This window comes from Schistocerca serialis, chromosome 7, assembly GCF_023864345.2.
Source record: "Schistocerca serialis cubense isolate TAMUIC-IGC-003099 chromosome 7, iqSchSeri2.2, whole genome shotgun sequence".
NCBI classification, from domain to species: Eukaryota; Metazoa; Arthropoda; class Insecta; order Orthoptera; family Acrididae; genus Schistocerca; species Schistocerca serialis.
In genome coordinates, this window is record NC_064644.1 from 524,437,702 (window position 1) to 524,461,808 (window position 24,107).

The following is a 24,107-nucleotide window of genomic DNA, read 5'->3' on the forward strand; positions in this document are numbered from 1 at the left end:
CGTTGGGAATTGAGACAAAATTCATCAACCGACCAGGGCATAACAGCCAGGACAATCATAATGGACTTAGTAAGAATGTCTTCCACGAGTAATGCGTGTGTTGGGTAGGGGCACTACGAATTTAGTGTGTGGACATACAAGGTGAGAATGTGGGTCTCGCGGGAGACGTGCGTGAGATAGTCCCTGCAGTCGCACTATCCTCTGTGCTCTCGGTGGCTCAGATGGCTAGAGCGTCTGCCATGTAAGCAGGAGATCCCGGGTTCGAGTCCCGGTCGGGGCACACATTTTCGCCTGTCCCCGGTGATATAAATCAACGCCTGTCAGCAGCTGAATGTATTAATATAATTCTAATTTCGCCATAGAATACGAGTTACGACATTGCCTACGCACATACTTGATCCAAGCAGTGGCGCGGAACTACACTGAGGACACAAAATCGGAACACCGAAACATAATTAATACACAGTAACGGAATTTCGGGAATATATTTGTCTAGGTAACATATTAAAGTGAATCGCAAGATTAATGTAAGAGCGAAGTAAGGCATTGAAAATGTGAATGCTGGTACTTTAATAATGTGTGTAATTGCTAGAATGATGAATGGAAGCATGCAAACGTGCATGAATTGTCTTGCACAGGTACCAGATGTCAGTTTTTGGTTGGTCAATAAAGGGTCGGTTACTGCTGCTTATGAATGACGCTGGAGTTTCCGTCCGATGATGTCCAGAATGTGCTCGACTGGAGACAGATCTGGTGATCGAGCAGGCCGGGGCAACATGTCCAAACTCTGTTAGAGGACGTTGAATTACAACAGCGATACGTGGGCGAGCGTTGGAGACGTCCTCTGGAATACTGTTCGTGAATGGCAGTACAACAGGTCGAATCAGAAGAATGACTAACAGATTTTCAGTTAGAGTGCGTGGGACAACCACGATGGTGATCCTGCTGTAATATGACATCGGATCCGTGCCGATAACTCCAGATGCAGCTGCAGCGTGTCTAGCACGCAGACAGTTTTGTTTCAGGCCCTCAGCGGGCCTCCACCTAATCACGGCCATCACTGGCACCGAGGCAGAACCAGCTTTCATCAGAAACGCAATACACCTGAACCCCGTCCTCCAATGAGCTCTCCCTTGACAGCACTGAACTCGCAAATGGCGATGGTTTGGGGTCAGTGGAATGCGTGTTACAGGGCGTCTGGCTCGGAGCTGCCTTTGAAGTAACCGATTTGTATCAGTTCTTTGCGTCCTTATGGTGCCAACTGGATCAAATTGCTCCTGCAGACGAAGCACGATGCGTCACAGCCATACGCCGAACCCGACGATCTTGCCTCTCGGTAGTGCCGAGGGAGTCTGGTCTTCCTGCCACCGTACACTCTCGTGACCACCGCTGCCAGTATTCATGTACAGTGGCTACATTTCTGTAGTAACGCAGAAGGAACATCCAGCTTCCCGTAGCCCCATTACACGACCACGTTCAAACTCGGTCAGGTGTTGATAATGGCCGGCCGAAGAGGCCGTGCGGTTCTAGGCGCTGCAGTCTGGAACCGCGAGACCGCTACGGTCGCAGTTTCGAATCCTGCCTCGGGCATGGATGTGTGTGATGTCCTTAGGTTAGTTAGGTTTAACTACTTCTAAGTTCTAAGGGACTAATGACCTCAGAAGTTGATTCCCATAGTGCTCAGAGCCATTTGAACCATTTGTTGATAATGGCGTCTTTATCACCTTACAGGCACTCTTGACCAACATCAACTCACCACGTCCTATCTCAAAGGTAACTAACGCTCACGACCGTTGCCGTATGTGTTTAACCCTTTATAGGACAAAACTTTTTTTATGAAAATTTGAAAGGTAATATTTTTATTGCATCCCATGTGACTTATATAGGCATGTAATACACTTACAATTATTTTATGTTCATTTGTCTTGGAACTCAAAGGAAGAAATAGGTGGTTGATGTACAGACCACTATCCATTTTGGGTGGGGCTTAGACTACTGTGGATGGTGGTCATTTAAAAGACCACCTTCTTATATCTGGTACAGATAAATAAAAACATGGCATTCTGAATGCAAGTAAAATACAGTTTATTAACTAATGTACTGAAGTACAAAAACTGAACACATTTCACTATTCAAACAATAAAACATTAGCAAACACTATGAAATACAACAAATTCCAGTGGTAAGCATGTTATCTAGAATGAAACGGGTGAAAACAAGAAAGGCAAAGCGCAACTTTGCATTCCTTGCATACAGTACTACTTCTTTCGGGTTGCTTTTTTGTGCTACAGTGAGCACACCTTCTGCTCGTACCCTTCTGTGGCAAATGTGCCCCTACATTCATTACTATATGTGGATTCACGTTTGAAACATTTTTGCCCCAAAACTTTGTTTTTGTAATAAAAACTTTTGGGGAAGTTTGTGGCCCACATGTCTTCCTGCTAGAAAAAGTTACAATTACCTCATTGGCCAAGATACTGCGAAAATTTAGATGTGACAGTGGCCTTCCATTATAAGACTGTGCTATTTTTGCAGTCTCATAATAAAGAATGAAGGAACTGACAACTGCAGCATCCAGAAAGTAATAGAATAATTTTATCTACCACTTTTTGATTTCCATGAAACCCTGTAGGCAGACATCAGTTGATCAAATTTATCAACCCCTCCCATGCAGCTATTATAGTCAGCGATAGCCTTGGGACACTCTATACTTTCCTTTTCACCCTTCTTGTTTCTCTTAGACACTTGACACATGTCACTAGGGTTATGCATGTTGCTCCCAATTACTACTGATTTTGTACCTCTGTCTTTCCATTTTGTTATAGAAATATCATCTTCCATAACAGAGTCATGCTGTCCTAATTTCATATGCTTGTCAGCTTTCAATAACATTTTAGGAAAATATTTTCTATTTTGAACCATTGTTCCACAACCAAATGTTCCTCTAGTCAATAATTTAAAAAGCAATGGTAAACTAGTAAAAAGTCTGTCAAAAAAGCAGCGGTACCATAAAAACTGGAATCGTTTTGAAAGTGACAAAACAACCTTCTCACATAGAGAACCTTCTTCTTTGAATTCAGATTTTCCTTCACACACTTGAAAAGATAACATGTACCCTGTAACACTGCAGGCTGCAACCCAAATTTTAAATCCTCGTTTTGTAGGCTTCATTGGCATATACTGCTTTCGGGAAGCCCTACCTTTGAAAGCCACTATGCTTTCATCAATACTGATAAATCGGCTCGGTCTAAAATTTTTCAAAAAAATTTGGTTTACATGGGTAAGAAGTGGATGAAGCTTATAAAATTTGTCATACCCACATTCTCCCTTTTTTGGCAGAACTTAAGCTACTCTGTTTACAAATGAATTGGGATCAGATGGCCAGTAATGTCTTATGCTAGGAAGTCTGTGCAAACCCATTATAAGAAGTACAACAAGGAATGCTTTCAATTCAGCTGTGGTCACATTTAAATCAGTACTTTTCTGATTAGCATAAAGATTAGATTCTCTGACAACATGTTCTAAGATAAAGATAGGAAAAAACTGCGAGAATAAAACTGTAGGAGATTCTAAATTCACTTCAATGTTTGTTCCAAAACCCTGTGAATAATTTACTGAATTGTATATGGCAGCATTAGTAATGTTTTTTGAAAAAATGTACTGCATGGTAGGCCTAACATGAGCATCGTCACGTTGATCCTCTTCTTCACTTTCGTCTTCATCCTCATCACTTTCAGGGATTACACATGTTCGTTGAAGAGTCATGGTATGAATTATCTCCATTGCTTATATTAGTGGGATGAGTATTTGTCAATACGTCGTCGGCATCCGAATCACCTCCACACTCGGAATCAACAACCTGATCATCGCCTATCAAACTCTCGAAGTCTTGTGATGACATCTCTTCCAATACACGAAATGTAAAGGTGTTCTTAGTTCTGTGTATCTGTAATAATGAAATGCGAGGTTATGTCAGTTTACGTTTTGTCATTGTGCATTTGCTAATAATTTGTTAGCCAGACACTAAAACCGGCTTATATATATTGTAAATTAATTGCATATTATCGGAGTATATCGTAAATATTGCATAGTCTCTCGTACGTATTTGATAAAAGAGCACTTTTACGAAAATGTAATAAACGACACTGAAGTTTTGCTTCCACGCTCTCAGTTATCTCTGTATTATTACGTGTAGTCTCTATTTAGGTACATACAACGTATATACAATGTAAAACACGTAACTATTAATTCAATAAATGTCATACATACCTTATATTTTAACAAATTCTCACATTAATTGCGCCTTCAGTGGGACGATTTTCTCTCATACACACAAAACGCCACCAAAGATACTCCTCACGTGGACAGTGGTCGCCTAGCCAACCACCATTTCAATAAGAATGTTCTACCAACCTCAGCAAACAAAAAGTGGTCGCTTGAGAGTACACCATCCACTTAGCAACACCTGATGCATCTTTAAGGGTCATTTTTCTATAGAAAATTTACACAGTTTCGCACTTATGGTAGGTGGGCAACATATCGACCACTGTCCAAAAAAGAGTTAAAGCAAACCTCATTTGCATTCTCATTACGGCGCTGCTGTCGCCACTACTATACGACTGTCGCGAAATTTGAATAGACATTATCTATCAGATGTAGAAACACGTCTACCAACTTTCGTTTATGGCGCACAGCTCCTTCTTCGAGTTGCGATTTTTCTTCCGTCAGTTTGTGTCGAAGGCAATTCACAAATCGAGTGAAGATATCAACGGTGGCAGCACAGTCTACAGCCTGTCCATGAAGAGAGCAAGCTCTCACACGGCCACTGCAAGCAAAATCCATCTTTGTTCCTCCACACGACATTTTCAGTCCCCGAAAAAGTCATACAGGCGACAGACGGACATATTCCACTATAACACAACACATGGACGTCAGTGACATCGGTCTGCAATCCTGGGCCGGCCGAAGTGGCCGAGCGGTTCTAGGCGCTACAGTCTGGAACCGCGCGACCGCTACGGTCGCAGGTTCGAATCCTGCTTCGGGCATGGATGTGTGTGATGTCCTTAGGTTAAGTAGGTTTAAGTAGTTCTAAGTTATAGGGGACTGATGACCTCAGCAGTTAAGTGCCATAGTGCTCAGAGCCATTTGAACCATTTTTTTGTAATCCTGCTTATCGGTCTCAGTTCCCTCCTTCTTTGCTGTTGCGAACTTCACTTTCTTCTTGTCGTGTGCGGTATTCCGCTCCTCTAGCGACTGACGACAGACTGCTGCTAGAAGACAGGTCCTTTCTTCCGCTTTTCCATGTAGAGTTTAACAACAATTCTGTCACTTCCAGCAGCCGTTTCTCTATCCAGCGCCTTCACACCTTTTATTGTATGGTTCTTACAGATATGCGATGATGTTAATCATTGGAAACTCTTATTCCGTTTGAGGAAGAATCACATTTTATGCCCTCATGGTGGACTGACACTGTCGTTCATGGGCCGGACGTCTAAAATCGAACACTAGTAATAGGCCTCTTCAGTAATTATAGTCAGTGATCATTTTCAAAAGAAGCCTGTTCCTTACTATTCGGTTTGAAACAAACAAAGATAAAAAAAAAAGGAATGAGAGAGACATTCTGATTAGCTCGGTTATGGTGCGGCCTGTTTCTCTGACTTGACTTCTTTGCCGGCAGCCTAATCGTGAACGCAGTAGCTCTCGTATCGCCGCCTCTGTTTGTTCCAGGTGTGCTGCACTGCACAGCCTAGCGCCGACCAACTGTCGTGAATGTAAACTTATAGCTGAGGAACAGATAGAAAACAAAGCCGCACTAAAATCTATTTTCCAATTGACTCAGAAGGATCAAATGTAGGAGACATGTGATACAAGAAAGCTAAGAGTCCATGAGTTGTTGCATTTATTACGCGATTTCAAAGCATAAGCGGATAAATTTAGGCTCAAAGATAATTTACAGTGAAATGGAAATGACCCAATGATAAGTACAATTCATGTCGTCAAATGCTAATTCCATCAAAGACACAATAACATATGCACGATTAAGTTTACGATCCATTTCAGTGTTAGACCAACACTAGAAGTAGAAACTTACACTATTCAAAAAATATTTCCCCTTTCCAGGAAAGTTAATCAGATACAAAATGATACTGAAAAAATATTTGATACTTTAATATACATAACTACCTGAGTATCTGGCATTTCCCAGCTATGTATTTATTCCAGTCATCTATTTGTCCATCTCCTCCTTCCGTGTCTCTCCGTAACTCCCTCCTTGCCCATTCATCTTTCAAACTCCGTTTTTCCCCCTTGCTGTCCAACTCGCCTACACCTCTCTACGCCCATCTCCTCCGTCCTTACTCTCTATCCATATCCTCGTTCTCTTCTCTCCGCCCATTTCCTAATACCACTCTCGCTCTCGCTCTCTTTGAGTCTGCTCTTTCCCAATCTCTCTGTCCATTTGTATCTACCCCTAATACGCACGACACGAAATGCATACAGACGTCCATCACTTGCTACATTTTCGATGTTGACACAGTAAAATTTCTGCGGCAGGCACAACATTTTAATTTATTATCACTTTAGTACTAACTACATTAGCAAGAATTTTTGCAAACTGTATCCACATCTACCACTGGATATATCTATAAAACTATATGACTATACCACGCGTACTTCTGTAGGTATGGCGTCATAAACTTTGAGATACATGAAAAACGTGATTTTACTGAAACAGAGACCAAATTACCCAGATTATATGCATCAAGTGTTTGATAGCAAGAGGATTTTAACTACGTACAACGAACATTAAACATAATTTGAAACCTTTTCTAAATTTGTTACTTAACGTCAAATACGAGGGTAATCCCAAAAGTAAGGTCTCCTATTTTTTTATAAGTACATAGACCTGTTTATTTCTGCAATGGTTTACATCAGTTTACAGCTTGAACAATTACTTACTTTTCGACATAATCACCATTTCTGTCGATGCATTTCTGTAGACGCAGTGGCAGTTTTTGTATGCCCCTGTGATACCAGTTCGCCGCCATGCTGTTCAGAAAGTTATGAACCTCTTCGATCACCTCGTCGTCGGAGCTGAGTCGCTGGGACCACAGTTAACGCTGACAGGTACTGAGAGACTCTGAAAAAACTCAAACGGGCAATTCAGAACCGGAGAAAAGGAATGTTGAGCAAGGGCGTACACATTGTGCATGACAACGCTCGCCCACATATCGCTCGGCAAACCGTTGGTTGCTCTCCTGCAACAGTTTCAGTGGAACATAATCACCCACCCACCCTCCCACCCTTGGCGCCCAGTGACTATCACCTGTTCCCTAGGTTAAAAGGACATTTGGCCGGAAAGCGATTCAGCTCCGACTATGAGGTGAAAGAAGAGGTTCATGACGTCCTGAACAGCATGGCGGCGAGCTGGTATGACAGAAATGGTGATTATGTCGAAAAATAGCTAAATGTTCAAGCTGTAAACAGACGTAAATCCTTGTAGAAATAAACAGGTCTATGTACTTATAAAAAATAGGAGACCTTACTTTTGGGATTACCCTCGCATTTAACACATTATCTTATTTGTAAAGTAATCAGCTTTTGAAACTATTTTCTACGTGGGGCTTTCATTCTTTAAGTCTTCCTGTAATGAGAATATTGTTTTTCTTTCCTTTCGTAGGTCTACGACGAGAAATGTAAAAACGAAAAAACAAATTGAGTGTTGATCTCGCAGTGAAATTTCCTGAATCACTGAGCAGCTGACATAAAGCGATCATTATGTTAATGTCAGCATAATACTATTATGAACTCAGCTGAAACTAACTGTTACGAACCACGTCCAAGACAAGTTACATGCAAAGTGCATCTGGCAGCTTGAAACTTTAATTTCAAACCCGGAAAACGTATGAGAAAGCTTACTTCACCGTATCAGCAAGGCCAACGCCTTTTCGATCGAATACGTTGACGAATAGGTTCAAAGTAACGTTGGCAACCTTTCAGCATACGATATCATTTCTTGACATGCAAAGCGCGGAAATGGTTCACTCGCTTATTCAGAGAAGCAACAGAAATTCAGAAGGGGAAAAAAGCTGTTGTTCACAGGAACAATTTCGAGAGTTAAATCTTATAATTTGTGCCACCGACGTGACATATTTCACAAGTTACCAGGGCAAAATAGTGTAATTAGCAGCAAGCGAAGCACCTTTAGACGGAACGTCACGTTAGACATCCGCCTACAATCTAAGTTTCATTACTCTGCTAGCAAGAAGGCCCCCTGGTCTTTGAGCTCACGCAACTGAGGCTGCAGTGTAACCTTTAACCTTTGCTTCATTTTCTTACATTGCTGACGCATACCTTTCAGCCTGTTGGAAAATATCGTGTTGCGTCTTGCTTCCATGGAAGGCGCCGCTACCGCCTCCGCCTCCGCCGCTGCCGCCGCCGTCAGCATCGACTGACGTGAGAGTGCCTAGTGAGCACACCCTACGACAAAAAACGACTCACCACGAAAGAATTATCCTAATGGTACGGAGGTCTCTGTAGATGTGATGTAAATGTACAGGCAAACAAATGATTACAATTTCAGAAAAATTGGACGATTTATTCAAGAGAAAGGGCTTCACAAATTGAGCAGGTCAACAACGCGTTGGTCGACATCTGGACCTTAAGCAGGCAGTTATTCGGCTTGGCACTGACTGACAGAGTTGTTGGACGTCCTCCTGAAAGATTTCATTCCAAGTTCTGTCCAATTGGCGCGTTAGATTGTCAAAATCCCGAGATGGTTGGAGGGCCCTGTCCCACAATGCTCCAGACGGTACGTTTGAAACTGGGGAGAGAAGTGGCAAAATTGTTGACCAAGGGTGGCACATCACCGAAGACAATTCTACTCCAGTCAGTGAGATTCTAAGCCGAAGATATGTCGAGAGACAGCGGTTGAATAACGTGACTGTCGCTTACCATATGGCCGTACAGCAAGGACTGATGGTCAGGTGTGTTATTTCTTTCCATAGCAGGACCCCTTTGGTTGTCATCTACAGCATCTTTGCGGCATAGCGGATAGTTGACCATTTTCTACGACCCGTTTTGTTGCCATTCCTGGCAAGCCACCCTGCGCTGCAAGATAATGCCGCCCCCCGTACACTGCGAGAGTTTCTACTGCTTTCTTCGTGCTTACCAAACACTTCCTTGACCGGCAAGGTCGCTGCATCTCTCCCCAATCGAGAACGTTTGGAGAATAATCGGCAGGACCTTCCAACCATCTCGGGTTTTTTACGCTCTGATGCGCAATCTGGATACAATTTGTGCAAAGTATTCCTCAGGACCACATCCAATAACTCTATCAGTTAATGCGAAGCCAAGTAACTGTTTGCATAAGAACCAGAGGGGGTCGACGAGTTATTGAGTTGCTCAATTTGTGAAGCCCTTTTTCTTCAATAGATCACCCAATTTTCCTCAATTTTCCTGAAACCTGAAACTAATACCAATATTTCACATCTAACCATTTTCGTCCTTCTCGGCAAATTCTTCCGTGGCGGGTCGTTCCTTTTTTTTTTTTTTTTTTTTTTTTCCTTAGACTTGTACTGTGGCCCTCACTATCGTCTGAAGCCTTCGACACGCGCCTGTGATAGTACGGTGTTTGAATCTGACTATGTCTATGCCTTCTTTTGTTCAGTTCGCTGATTCGATCATTTGCGCACGCTTATGACGACTTACGCTACGCTTTGGACTTGGTTACTGTCAAGTCGTTTACTTTGTCAACTCTGCCGTCATCGTCTACAGGAAACACTTTTTTTCCACCGGTATCTGCGTCACAGACAGTGCAAGCGATCATAAACTGCGATCTACTTACGCTACGTAGGATAGAAAAATGACTGTGCAGACTTCAGCCGGCCATGGTGGCCAAGCGGCTCTAGGTGCTTCAGTCCGGAACCGCGCGACTGCTACGGTCGCAGGTTCGAATCCTGCCTCGGGCATGGATGTGTGTGGTGTCCTTAGGTTAGTTAGGTTTCAGTAGTTCTAAGTTCTAGGGGACTGATAACCTCAAATCTTAAGTCCCATAGCGCTCAGAGCCATTTGAACCATTTTGTGCAGACTTCCTTTTTTCTCAGTGTTTCACTTAACTGAGATACTGCTACACACCTACACATCCAGTTCTTTTTTATAGTTGTTCTTCACTAAGTCTAGGGAGCTTGCGATATCTTTTGTGGCATATCTTTGACTCTAGCACCTCAAGCCACGCAATAAGATGAACACTGCACCAAGACTGCTGTCTCTTCAGGCACATGGCGGATGCAAAAGGCTGCAATTCTCGGAACATTCAGCGTTCCCGTAATTAAAGTTCCTCCACGCGGCAAAATTTGCAAGTTCTCTCAGCATGAGGACACGCGCGGCACGCACGTGCGCATGTGATCGGCAGTACCAACAGATTTGTTCTCTCCACCAAAAATAGACATTCATACGCTGATTTACAAAGAATTCAAAACAATTTTAAAGGGTCTCATTCAGGCATACTCACATTTAAAACTTTTCTCCTAAAACACAATAGTTTCTAAAACAAGCATTTACAACATAAGGATTCCTTTTACCGCTATATTTAGTATGTCGTCGTTCTGAAGTTAGATTTACGTTTCTCAATTTTATCACATTAAGAAGTATGCCAAGTGGTCCCTTCTGTTCACAGTATACAAAAAAGCTACTGGCCAACATCAGGCTGTCCGCAGACGATGCTGCTGTTCGTAGAAACTATGCAACAGTAAACTTTTCTAGCGGAACGTAGGAAAACCTACAAAGGATCGACGACTGGTAAAATGAAATGTAGTTGACTCTAAACGTAAATAAATGTGACCCAACGCACATAGAAAGGGAAAGAGATCCATAACCGTTTACGCTAATGGCAATAAATCACTGGAGAGACTACGGCTGTATTACCGTGCAACTGAAATATGTAGAAGTAATCTTCCGCAGCGATTTAAAGTGGAATGTTCACATGAAACTAGTCATAGGAGGAAGGTACCAGATGAGACTGCTTGTAAGTTTTTTAGGAAATTTAATTCGTCCACGAAACGTCTCAAAAAATACTTTCATCTTCTGATTCAAGATCAGTTTTTACCCTTGTTTGCTTTCAAATGTGTAATTATAGAAAATATCTGGCTGTCTTAACAAAACATCACTTCCTTCTTTGAGGCGCCGGCCGGTGTGGTCGAGCGGTTCTAGGCGCTTCAGTCTGGAACCGCGCCACCGCTATGGTCGCAGGTTCGAATCCTGCCGTGGGCATGGATGTGTGTGATGTCCTTAGATTAGTTAGGTTTAAGTAGTTCTAAGTTCTAGGGGACTGATGACCTCAGATGTTAATTCCCATAGTGCTCAGAGCCATTTCAACCATTTGAACCTTCTTTGAGGCCTATAGATGTTTTGGTGTGGTTTCCCTACGGCAGCGGATTCTTTCCATCTCTTGTCGAATTTTTCATGACTATAGATACACATTGATGATTATCGTATTAATATTCACAACATTAATAATAAAATATACATCTTAATAACACTACCGACTTTCGTGTAGCTGTCTTTCGTCTGCAGTACGGCTGACGTTTTGCTGCAGTTTGTCAGCTGCAGACAGTCAGAAGCTCCCCTTAGTATACCACTGGAAGAAAGCTCCTATCAGAAAACAAAATGGCTAATGACCTCCTGTTTATTAAAAGACTTTGACGGAAAAATGGGGTACCAAATGCCTCATTATGCCTTCCTCAGCACCCTTAAAGGTTTTCTCAAAATGTTGCCCATGCGAATAAATTCCCGCTCTTTTTAACATGTAACTCACCTCACACTCCCACAAGCTCCCTTAACTGCAACTCGCTCATACCCACTACCCTCATCGCTATAAATCGCTCACACCCAACCACTACCACGTGCCTTTTCTCTCTCATTCATTCACCCAAACTCACTATCATTATCTCTTTGTGTCTCTGTCACTGTCTCTTTTCTCACAGCCACAGTCTCCTTTTTTCTGTCCTACTAATATTGTCTATTCTCGCTTTCACTGTCTCCCTCTTGCTCTCTCTTGCTGCTGCTGTCTCGTTCACTCCTTTACACTACTATCGTCTTTTTCACTGTCACTATTTCTCTCTTTCTCGTTGTCGTTCTCATGGATTCTGCATCTCTTTATCGTTGGCTCTCATCCACTTCCACTTCTCTTTATTCCTCTCCCCCTAGCACTGTCTTCTTCACTCTTTTTCTGGAACTATTCTATCACTGTCAACTATGTACCCTTGCCACTGTGTTTCTTTCTTTCTCTCACACTGCCTTGTCTTCGCTCTTTGTATACCTCTCTAATATCTTACGGTATTTATTACTTTTCCGTCTCTTTCCTACTGCCACTGTGTTCTTCTCTCAGCAAAAAAAAAAAAAAAAAAAAAAAAAAAACGCGAAAATGTTCACATGTAAACATTTCTGGAAAAAGTTTTAATGGTGCCGAGCGACGTAGAATAGGGCAGCTCTTACCCCACTTTTCAGTGAGATTGTTTTAATAAACGGGAACATGTTCGCCTTTCTTTCTGCTCCCATAGTAGCGTTTCACCACTGGTTCCCTACTTTTCCCAGCTACAGAAGTGCATGTCACTCATATGGACTTCACGTGTCAGTAAAACTTTGATAGTTTACTTTGTGAAATTTACATAACGCAGAACTATATCAATTTAGATCTCAGGCCCGATTTTACGTGCACAAAAATTTTGCATATACGTCAGTACTAAAACAGCATAGACCAGAATTCTTCTGAGGATAACGGAAACACATAACAGGCTATTTCTTTGAGTTATGTCACTTTATAAGCTACATTTTCGTTTCCCGCCGAACTGTACTTGCATATTTTACGTGTACAAGTAGGTTAACTTTGAAATTCTGGACCTCGGAAACGGAGAAAGATATCAAGAAAATGTTAAAGACTGTTCGAGATCAAGATCGTAAAAATTTCAGACATTTGCTGAGTGCAGCCGTCTTGAAATCCGCGGATCGATTTGGTACCCAAAAGTCATGTTTTTCGTGTTTCCTCAGGAACCGCCCACGATCTAAACTGTGCCTCTACACCCTCTTCAAAGCTCACCGTAGACCCCATCTAACGCAAAAAGAACCAACTGACTTGCTCGCTCCATTTGCCCAAGCTGGAGGACGTGTGTAATGCTCATAATTTGACCCTGTACAGTAGGGTAGTTACAGTAAGACGAACCTTCTGTTGGGCTATCCAAAACACTTGAGCCTGCCTTTTTATCACCAACAGAGCCTTAGGTATGAGACTCGCAAAAATCCTGTTGCTATGTGTGGCGTTTTTTCAAATGGCTCTGAGCACTATGGGACTTAACTTCTGAGGTCATCAGTCCCCTAGAAGTTAGAACTACTTACACCTAACTAACCTAAGGACATCACATACATCCATGCCCGAGGCAGGATTCTAACCTGCGACCGTAGCGGTCGCGCGGTTCCAGACTGAAGCGCTTAGAACCGATCGGTCACTTCGGCCGGCTGTGTGTGGCGTTTTGGAAGTACTAGACAGCGAAGGCAGGCGCAAGCGTACCGATTACTGACATTTAACGAAATGTTCGGCCTAAAATGAAACTACAAGTATTTGGGCTTTTTTTTTCTTTTGGCGTTTAGTCAATTTTAGATTATGTTAGCAAATATTTATGTTACATCCTGTTGGCAACAAGGATTATTACTGTTTCATGCGTCTATGAAGCTGTACTCATCAACGCGCACTGTTTACGAAATATTCACGTCTTCCATCATTTTATTGTGTTCTGTGCGGTAATTTCGATCTTTGTATTTACAACAGGCTCTGAGAGGCGTGTCTGTGTTCGTGTGCATGCGTGTGTATTTGTGTGTCATAGTACTTCAAAAGCACTCTTGAATAAGAAAATTTTGTTTGCGGAGGGCACGCCGGCCTTGTGGTCGAACGGTTCTAGGCGCTTCAGTCCGGAACCGCGAGACTGCTACGGTCACAGGTTCGAATCCTGCCTTGGGCATGGATGTGTGTGATGTCCTTAGGTTAGATAGGTTTAAGTAGTTCTAAGTTATAGAGGACTGATTTCCCCCGATGATAAGTCCCATAGTACTCAGAGCCATTTGAACCATTTTTTGAGCTTAGGGCACAACCCTATTAGCGTAACTGCATATAAATACTTGCTCGAACGACTTCTGAGTATTGCTCACCAGTCTGAGACACTCATCAGGCTACATTAATAGAACAGCTGTTCATGTTGTGTTCTTCGACCACTGCATAACTACTGCTACCTACATCAATTGGAACCTGCTTACTGTAACGGAACATTTGTGTATCTCAACAGCTGAAGATTCCACCAAGTGTGGCATTTTTTCCTCACTAGCGTGACGGATGTGCTAAATAAACTCCTACGACGGATAACACAATTGAGAGGCTTACAAAATAAAATCTGTGAGGGAATATTGCAAAAAGTGTCCTCCCATATACGTCTCGAGAAATAACGAAGGAATTTGAGCTCATACGGAAGCTAACAGACAGATGGCCTTCCCTTGTACTATTCGCGACTGGAGCGCGGAATGGAAGTGATGGCAGTAGTAGCAGACTTACACCGCCACACACAAAGCGATGACCTTCGCACATACAGGTGGATGTTCATGTAGATGTAGAAATGATTTTAGTAGAAAAATCATATCAGAGCAGCAGATTCTATAACAACAGGATATTAAACGGGAATAGATAGTAACAGGCACGTCGATCATGGGAGGCTAGGATATTGTGTGTGTTTCTATTATTTGACAATTCAAAGGGTGACGGGGGCATCTGCTAGCGTCGATCATGTCTTTACATGTAGGCAGATAAAAATCACTGATCATCACTTATAACGGGGTTTTTGTTATCGTCTAGTACTCCAAGTCAATAAACTTGACCCACTGGTAGCTTAGTAGTATGTTCCACAAACAAACTTAAAACTTATTGTCCAGTTTTTCTTCTAACCAAAAGAGTACTGTGTCTTCTCTGTTAAAAATTCCGACACCACCGAATTAAGATTCAAGATCTTACGCCACTTGGGCCGCAGGAGAGGGACTAAAAAAGTGATGCCAGTTCTGATGTGGAAGTGATGCTGACTCTCTTATCTGCGCTGCAGTCGCCTACCAGTTTCTGGGGTTCTGACCGAGACACTAAAGCTAGCTGCCCCTTCATGATCTCAGTGATCTATTGAAGAACGTCCTACTCACGGATTTTCCAAGTAACATGTGAGGGGTAGTTACCAAAGTCACCCTGTCCAACAAAGGTAGTTATGTAATTAATTTCTTGCTTATTCTGAGGTATGTGTGTGCTGTTCTGGTACACACAGAACTCTTAGCAGCTCAGTGCCGTAGCACGCCGTTAGAAGAAACAAAACGAAATGGCGTAGCGCACTGATAAAATGGAGTGCCGTGAGGCAATTAATTTTCAGCATTTGAAAGGCAGAAACAGCGCAACAGAGTCAGCAATGCAAATCGATACCACACTTCCCTCTCACCCTCAGCAGCACCCTTAAGTTGAGGTTAATATAATGTCGAGCATGCAAGACCTTCCCCGGTTCGTGATCTCATCTCAAGCGTCATCATCATAGTGTAGGACCAACGTTATAGTTAAGTTTTCCGGTGCTTTTGTTCATTTAAAAGTGCAACACTGTTCTGCAAGAGGACAGTTTGTTAATCTGTGTGTCAAGTGAAGCTCTAATAGTGAATAATAGTTTTAACTTACCCAGAAATCCTGTGGCAGAAAGCTGTGTCAGAGTTAAGTAATTCCTTTATTTATTTATGTAATAAAGTAAACTAACATTTCGTGTATACTAGTTTAGTGTACCACCTCTCCATATAATCAACGAAACCACAGTTGTGACTGGATGACTGTGTTTGGTAGCTGCATAAGTTCGTAGCATTTTTCTTTAAGCTTAATAAACACAACAGATACACATAACAGAGACTTTAAACATCAATAATATATTCTATTTCACCATTTACAACAGTCTGAAACGCTAGGGTAGCTTTTCGATGGTTTTGAGACAAGAATGTCGAGTCACTTTCGGAATGCATTTTCACCCAGAAAGGAAACTTCTTGGGGATTGAAAGTTCCTGGAAGATTAAAACTGTGTGCCGGACCAAGACTCGAACTCGGGACCTTTCCTATCGCGAGAAAGTGCTCTACCGAGGCTGTTGAGGATTGTTCGGTAGAGAGCGGAAAAGGTGAAAAACTGAGGGCGTGAGATCAGGTTGTAACATCCCCTTAGAAAAATTTATGAAGACTCTGCTGGTAAACCTCTTAAGTTATTTTATTTTCAAACATCTGAGCAAAACTGAACGTACTCAGACATTTCACTCTTTACTTAGTCTGATCAACACTAAACTGGCACACAATATTTTTAGCGCAACGCAAAAGAATAGCCCTGACTAACAATAACCTATACCTTTCACGAATCACTTACCTCACAAAAAGCTTCGTTACTCGAACTACTGCAATACAGCGAGCGCCAATACTACCAGCTAAATAAAAGATTCTAACTACTGAAGGCACTAATTACTGATAGGCATAGTTAGCAAATGAAAGATTTTGATGAAGAATAAACAATGTATTTACCTTAATAGTGTTCAAAAGTCATAATATATATATATCAGTTCATGACATCCAGTCATATAAATTTCCATTTCCTGACGGACACACGTCTAGATCGTCCACTCTCAAAACGCAGCCATCTCTTTCCCCACATCCACCACTGTTGGCGGCTCACCTCCAACTGCGCAACGCTACGCGCTGTTCACATCCAACTACCCAACACTACAATAGCGAGTATTTCAACAATGACAACCAGCCACAGATTGCACACAGCGCAGTCAGTGATTTTCACACAGAGCGCTACGTGGCGTTACCAACATAAAAACCTAAACAGCCTACGTACAAGGAATATAAGGTGAGTGCAGAACGACTTCCCAACCGAACTCCTGCAAAGTTGTTTTTGTTAATCTAGCAAATCGTAGGTGGGCGTTATCGTGGAGTACCATCGGTCCATGCAGTCATCTCGGTCGTTGTTCTTAGACTGCGTCTGCAAAACGTGTCAGCTGTTGACAATAAATGTGATCAGTAGTGGTTACACCTCGAGAAAGCAATTCGTCATACACCATACCGTCGCTGTTCCATCAGATGCATAGCACCGTCCTTGGTTCATGCAGGAGTACGGCGAAGTTCTGCTTTGTTTGGGCTCAACCATTTCTTTCTTTTCCTTATGTTAGCATAAAGACGCCATTTCTCGTCACTAGCAATGATACACGATAGGAATGGTCAGTGTTGTTCACGAGCCAGTTCATATGGCGCAAGCAGAGATACACGTACAGTGTGTTAACTGTAAGACGGCAGAGTTGTGTGGGGAGTGCGGGGAGAGGAGGAAGCAAGCATTGCCTAGCGAGGGGAGTGGAGCCTTTGGCGGGAGGGGGTGGGGGGACAAGGCACGCCTACCAGTTGCAGTGCTGGCACTACAAATTGCGCGTCATGCTTACACGAAAGCAGACGAAAGGCTTGGAAGTAAAAAAAGTATAAATGAATGTATGTATGTTTGTCTACTATGTGCTCACAAACCATTCATCCGATTGCAATGAAACTTTGGTGAGTTGTTCTCCGAACGCCCGAAAAGAGTAATGGATAATGTTTCAACAGCCAGGTGACTGTAGCATGCGTAGCGCATTTGATCAGGTAAAGGCTTGTTATGCAGCGGACCCGGGTTCGATGCCCACTGCTCTCATTTTATTTCATTCCCCGCAATGTTAAACTATTAATTATAAAATTTAAATATACTTAAACAGGTCATATAGTATAACGTAACTGTCAATCTCTATATATAAAAATGTAGGTATGCCCTCTGTGCGTTCCCAAACCATTCATCCGATTGCGATGAAATTTTGTTGATTTGTTCTCCGTACGCCCACGAAGGTTCCTACCGAAAAAAAAAAAGAAATAAGACACATTCTTGAGGAGATATGACGTCATAAACAATGAGATGCCACCGCGGGAAAATACCCAGATTTATGCATCCACAATTTGAGAATGAGAGCACTTAGCGACTAGCAACAAACGTTACATAACAATTTCAAACCTTTACGAAAATTTTTCTCGCAGACACCCCCCACAAAATAATGAAAGGAAAAAAGGTTGTCGCTTACTACAGTTTCTCAGTACATACCGTAAATCTGCTGCAGTAGGCAAGACGTTTTCATGTATTATTTCGTTACTATTAACTCTAATCGCAACATATTTCGCATACAGTATCCCCATATATCAGTAAATGCGCCGGCAAATTTATGTCTCTTTACGGCATATAACTCAGGAGATATGACGTGGTAAACATCGAGATGCGTAAAAAAGTGCCGGGTCAGGCATGACGTTTTGTTCTATTATTTCTTCACTACTAACACTATTCGCCACACGTTTCGCAAACGTGTTGAAAAAAGTATATAAAACCACGGGCGTATTCCTAAAAAACGTTGTGCCAAAATTTTAAATCAATCGGTCAACAACTTTCCGAGATTTCTTCCGTTGCGAAGCACGCGCGTACAGCTACACAGTCAGCTACGTAATGTTGGCAGCAGTCGAAACTGCATGCCTACCGAAGCCTCCCGACGTTTAACGACTTCTACCGATTCAGGACTAGGGAGAGGTCTGCCATCTAAAAGTTTACACACTGTAAGGGCCCCCCACCAATTCTTGTGACTTTGGCTTAGAGCATTTGGTACCCATCGACCCAATTTTTTAACCTTCTCCACTGCATTTACATGTCGCACATTTGCAGAATAACCACAATATTTGTCAGTTCTCGAGTACACTGACGTGGATCATAGTTAATTAATGCATTTGAAGATTTTACACGGAAGGTCTTCCTGATTGTGGCGAGGCACTAAAGCCAAAATGATCCTCCTTGAAACGAGGAATCCATCTTGCCACGCTCTGTACAGTGGCATTGTACCTATACATGGTGCAAATGTCTCAGGCTGCCTCCGCTGCTGGCACCGCGCTATTGAACTCAAACAGAAGAATTACGACGGAAATTTTCTGATTTCTCCACTCGACACTCCATTTCCTAGCGTCCACAGCTCCGCTCACTGTCTCCAAACGAGAAAACGACGACAGGTAATCTCAGACAGTAACAGTGAACTACAAGTGGGAAACGACAATCGCTAAATGAACCCATAGCAACTCAAAGACCAAAATGCAAACAATAACGCTACGAACTTATCCACCAACCCAGTAGTTTGGTCTGCTCACAACACACATTACCGGAATTTCGTGACGACGATGCCATATGCCGCGGACAGACTTCTTCATAGGAGGCTGTCCAAGCAAGTGTTTCTGCTGTGAGACAAGGCCCCAGTTTGTTCTGGAGAGGACAGGGTACCAAATTTTGTTTTTCGGACTATAAAATTTGGGATTCACCACTACTTTCTCCGAATATGGCACTCCGTGAGTCTGTTGCCTTTCGTGGGATGGAGGAACCAATATTTGTGAGAGATTTACAGAATGATGATGTCATTTTCGATGTGCACTGTTTTCTGAACAGCCAAAATACAGGGTGTTACAAAAACGTACGGCCAAACTTTCAGGAAACATTCCTCACACACAAATAAAGAAAAGACGTTATGTGGACATGTGTCCGGAAACGCTTGATTTCCATGTTAGAGCTCATTTTAGTTTGTTCTTCCACCTACGCTCAAAGGAGCACGTTATCATCATTTCATACGTGATACTCTACCTGTGCTGCTAGAACATGTGCCTTTACAAGTACGACACAACATGTGGTTCATGCACGATGGAACTCCTGGACATTTCAGTCGAAGTATTCATACGCTTCTCAACAACAGAATCGGTAACCGATGGATTGGTAGAGGCGGACCAATTCCATGGCCTCCACGCTCTCCTGACCTCAACCCTCTTGACGTTCATTTATGTGGGCATTTGAAAGCTCTTGTCTACGCAACTCCGGTACCAAATGTAGAGACTCTTCGTGCTCGTATTCTGGACGGCTGTGATACAATACGCCATTCTCCAGGGCTGCATCAGCGCATCAGGGATTCCATGCGACGGAGGGTGGATGCATGTATCCTCGCTAACGGAGGACATTTTGAACATTTCCTGTAACAAAGTGTTTGAAGTCACGCTGGTACGTTCTGTTGCTGTGTGTTTCCATTCCATGGTTAATGTGATTTGAAGAGAAGTAATAAAATGAGCTCTAACATGGAAAGTAAGCGTTTCCGGACCCATGTCCACATAACGTATTTTCTTTCTTTGTGTGTGAGGAATGTTTCCTGAAAGTTTGGCCGTACCTTTTTGTAACACCCTGTATAGGCGTCCACGTCCAAATCTCCCAACGTTGCGAAATGAGTACGTAGACCAGGACGAACACCACCATCGCCACCAAGTTTGCAGACTGACTTTCTTGAGGTGATAATTAAAACTTTACAACAATTCGCGGTTGTGTAACGGTTTAGGGCGATTGGTGGAATAAAAATGGCGTGTGTTACAAACAAATTATTCCCTGCGACGTCACGAGAGCTGCGAAAAAATCCGGCCACGATGCTACGGTTAAAAAATAAATGAAAAAGACTAGGGAGCGGGCAACGTTCGCATTCATATATAGCGACCGATGAGAGGAGCGTTTTTTATCGCGTGTTCGGTGAGGTACGAGAGACACAAGCAAAATATAGTTAACGAGGCTGGTTCACTGTTTACGGGGGCAGAACCCGCGGCTAGAAGAGAGGGCGGGGTGACCCGGAGGCTGTGGCGGAAATAAACGGTATAGGGTGTGGGGGCGCAGCTGTAGTTACGCCGGGGGCGGCAGGGGCGGCGGGGGCGGCGAGGGCGGTGGGGGCGGCGGGCGCGGCCGCTTCCTCTAGAGGCAGCCAGCTGTGCGGCAGGCGGCTGATTAGGGGGAGCGGCGCGTCGCTGGCCGCCCCCGCAGCTACTGGATACCCAGCAGCCCTGCGCGCGCTGAGGTCTGCTGCGCTGAGCTGTGCTGCGCTGCCCCCGAGGCTAACGAGGCGCGCGAGCCAGCGAGTATCGCGGCGGCGTGATTAATGTTCGCGCGGCCATTACGTAGCGGGGCTAGGCGCCGCCGTGCTGTGGAGGCGCCCGCTGTCCGTCCAAACAGCGCCAGCTGCAATCTTGTTATCACCTACCTCGCGAAATAGCTAACACCTCTGTTGCCCATATAAAAGTGACAGAAACTGCACTGAGAGAATAAAATCGCAACGCCAAAATATGGTTAATGTAGAATAATGAAATTTCTGCAATATATTTGTCTAGATAACATATTTAAGTCACTAGCGTTGCAAGATCACAGGTTAACGTAAGCGCGAGAAAAACCACTGCAAATGTGAAATGCTGGTATGTCTACAGGGTGGTCCATTGATCGTGACCTGGCCAAATATCTCACGAAATAAGGGTCAAACGAAAAAACTACAAAGAATGAAACTCGTCTAGTTTGAAGGTGGAAACCAGATAGCGCTATGGTTGGCCCGCTAGATGGCGCTGCCATAGGTCAAACCGATATCAACTGCATTTTTTTAAAAATAGGAACCCCCATTTTTATTACATATTCGTGTATTACGTAAAGAAATATGAATGTTTTAGTTGGACCACTTTTTTCCCTTTGTGATACATGGCGCTGTAATAGTCACAAACATAGGCTCACAACTTTAGACGAACAGTTGGTAACAGATAGGTTTTTTAAATTAAAATACAGAACGTAGCTGCATTTGAACATTTTATTTCTGTTGTTCCAATCTGATAAATGTACCTGTATGACCTTATCATTTCTGAATACATCGCCATTCTGTCATGCAGCGAAACATCTTGTAGTAACATCGGTAGAACATTACGTAGGAAATGAGCATACATTGCACCATTTAGATTGCCATCGATAAAATGGGGTTCCAATTATCCTTCCTCCCATAATGCTGTGCCATACATTAACCCGTCAAGGTCGCTGATGTTCCACTTGTCGCAGCCATCGTAGATTTTCCGTTTACCAATAGTGCATATTATGCCGGTTTACGTTACCGCTGTTGGTGAATGACCCTTCGTCGATAAATAGAACGCGTGCAAAAAATCTGACATCGTCCCGTAATGTCTCTTGTGCCCACTGGCAGAACTGTACGCGACGTTCAAAGTCGTCGCCATGCAATTCCTGGTGCATAGAAATATGGAACGGGTGCAATGGATGTTGGTGTAGCATTCTCAACACCGACGTTTTTGAGATTCCCGATTCTCGCGCAATCTGTCTGGTACTGATGAGCAGATTAGCCGCGACAGCAGCTAAAACACCTACTTGGGCATCATCATTTGCTGCAGGTCGTGGTTGACGTTTCACATGTGGCTGAACACTTCCTGTTTCTTTAAATAATGTAACTATCCGGCGAACGGTCCGGACACTTGGATGATGTCGTCCAGGATACCGAGCAGCATACATAGCACACACCCGTTGGGCATTTTAATCACAATAGCCATACATCAACACGATATCGACCTTTTCCGTAATTGGTAAACGGTCCATTTTAACGCGGGTGATGTATCACGAAGCAAATACCGTGCGCACTGGCGGAATGTTACGTTGTGTTTGTGACTGTTACAGCACCATCTATTACAAAGCGAAAAAAGTGGTCCAACTAAAACATTCATATTTCTTTAAGTAGTACACGAATATGTAATAAAAAATGGGGGTTCCTATTTTAAAAAAACGCAGCTGATATCCGTTCGACCTATGGCAGCGCCATCTAGCGGGCCAACCCTAGCGCCATCTGGTTCCCTCTTCAAGCTAGGCAGGTTCCGTTCTTTGTAGTTTTTTTGGTTTCACGCTTATTTCGTGAGATATTTGGCCCAGTCACTATCAATGTACCACCCTGCATAACCGGTGTACCCGCCAGAATATTAATGTGTTGTAGGGGTACAGGATGTCAGTTTGTGAGACGGAGTTGTATGCCTGCTGCACTTGGTCGGTCAATACAGGGACGATCAAAGCTGGAGTCTTCGTCCGATTATGTCCCATATGTGCTCGACTGGGGACAGATGTGGTGATCGAGCAGGTCAAGGCAACACTCTATAGATTATGTTGGATACAGCAGCGGTATGAGGCCCAGCGTTTTGCTGTTGGTTTCAGGCCCTCAAATGTCCTCCTCCTAATACACCGCCATGACTGGCACCGAGGCAGAGCCGGTTTTCATGAGAAAACGCAACAGACGTCCACCCTGCCCTCCAGTGAGCTTCCGTTTTATACCAATGAAGTCGAAAATGGCGGCGCTTCGGTGCACAGGGCGTTTGACTCGGAGCTATCCTTGAATAAATCGATTTACAACAGTTCGTTGTGTCACTGTGGTGCCAGCTGCTGCTCATATTGTTGCAACAGATGCAGTACGATGAGCCTAAGCCACACGCCGAACACGATGGTCATCCCTCTCGGTAGTGACAAATGGTCAAGCGGAGCCCTACCTTCTTGCGATCGTACATTCTCCTGACCACCATTGCCAGTATTCATGTACAGTGGCTACATTCCTGCCAAGGCTTTCTACAACATCGCAGAAAGAATATACAGCTCCTCATAGCCCTATTACACGCCATCGATCAGACTCAGTGAGATGGCGATAATGGTGCCTTTGTCGCATTAAAGGTATTCTTTACTAACGTCAACTCAACACTTCCAACCTCAAATGTACAGGGTGTTTCAAAAATGACCGGTATATTTGAAACGGCAATAAAAACTAAACGAGCAGCGATAGAAATACACCGTTTGTTGCAATATGCTTGGGACAACAGTACATTTTCAGGCAGACAAACTTTCGAAATTACAGTAGTTACAATTTTCAACAACAGATGGCGCTGCAAGTGATGTGAAAGATACAGAAGACAACGCAGTCTGTGGGTGCGCCATTCTGTACGTCGTCTATCTGCTGTAAGCGTGTGCTGTTCACAACGTGCAAGTGTGCTGTAGACAACATGGTTTATTCCTTAGAACAGAGGATTTTTCTGGTGTTGGAATTCCACCGCCTAGAACACAGTGTTGTTGCAACAAGACGAAGTTTTCAACAGAGGTTTAATGTAA

The 24,107-nt window shown here is 43.3% G+C and overlaps 1 protein-coding gene and 1 non-coding gene across 2 annotated transcripts in view; one reads left to right on the forward strand and one right to left on the reverse strand.

The window, feature by feature from the left end:
- The window catches only part of LOC126413202 (gonadotropin-releasing hormone receptor-like), a 748,063-nt gene that overhangs the window by 367,866 nt on the left and 356,090 nt on the right, over nt 1–24,107 (reverse strand). The window lies entirely within an intron of this gene.
- Trnat-ugu (transfer RNA threonine (anticodon UGU)) lies at nt 206–280 on the forward strand. The gene has a single exon. It is a non-coding gene; the product is annotated as a tRNA-Thr (tRNA).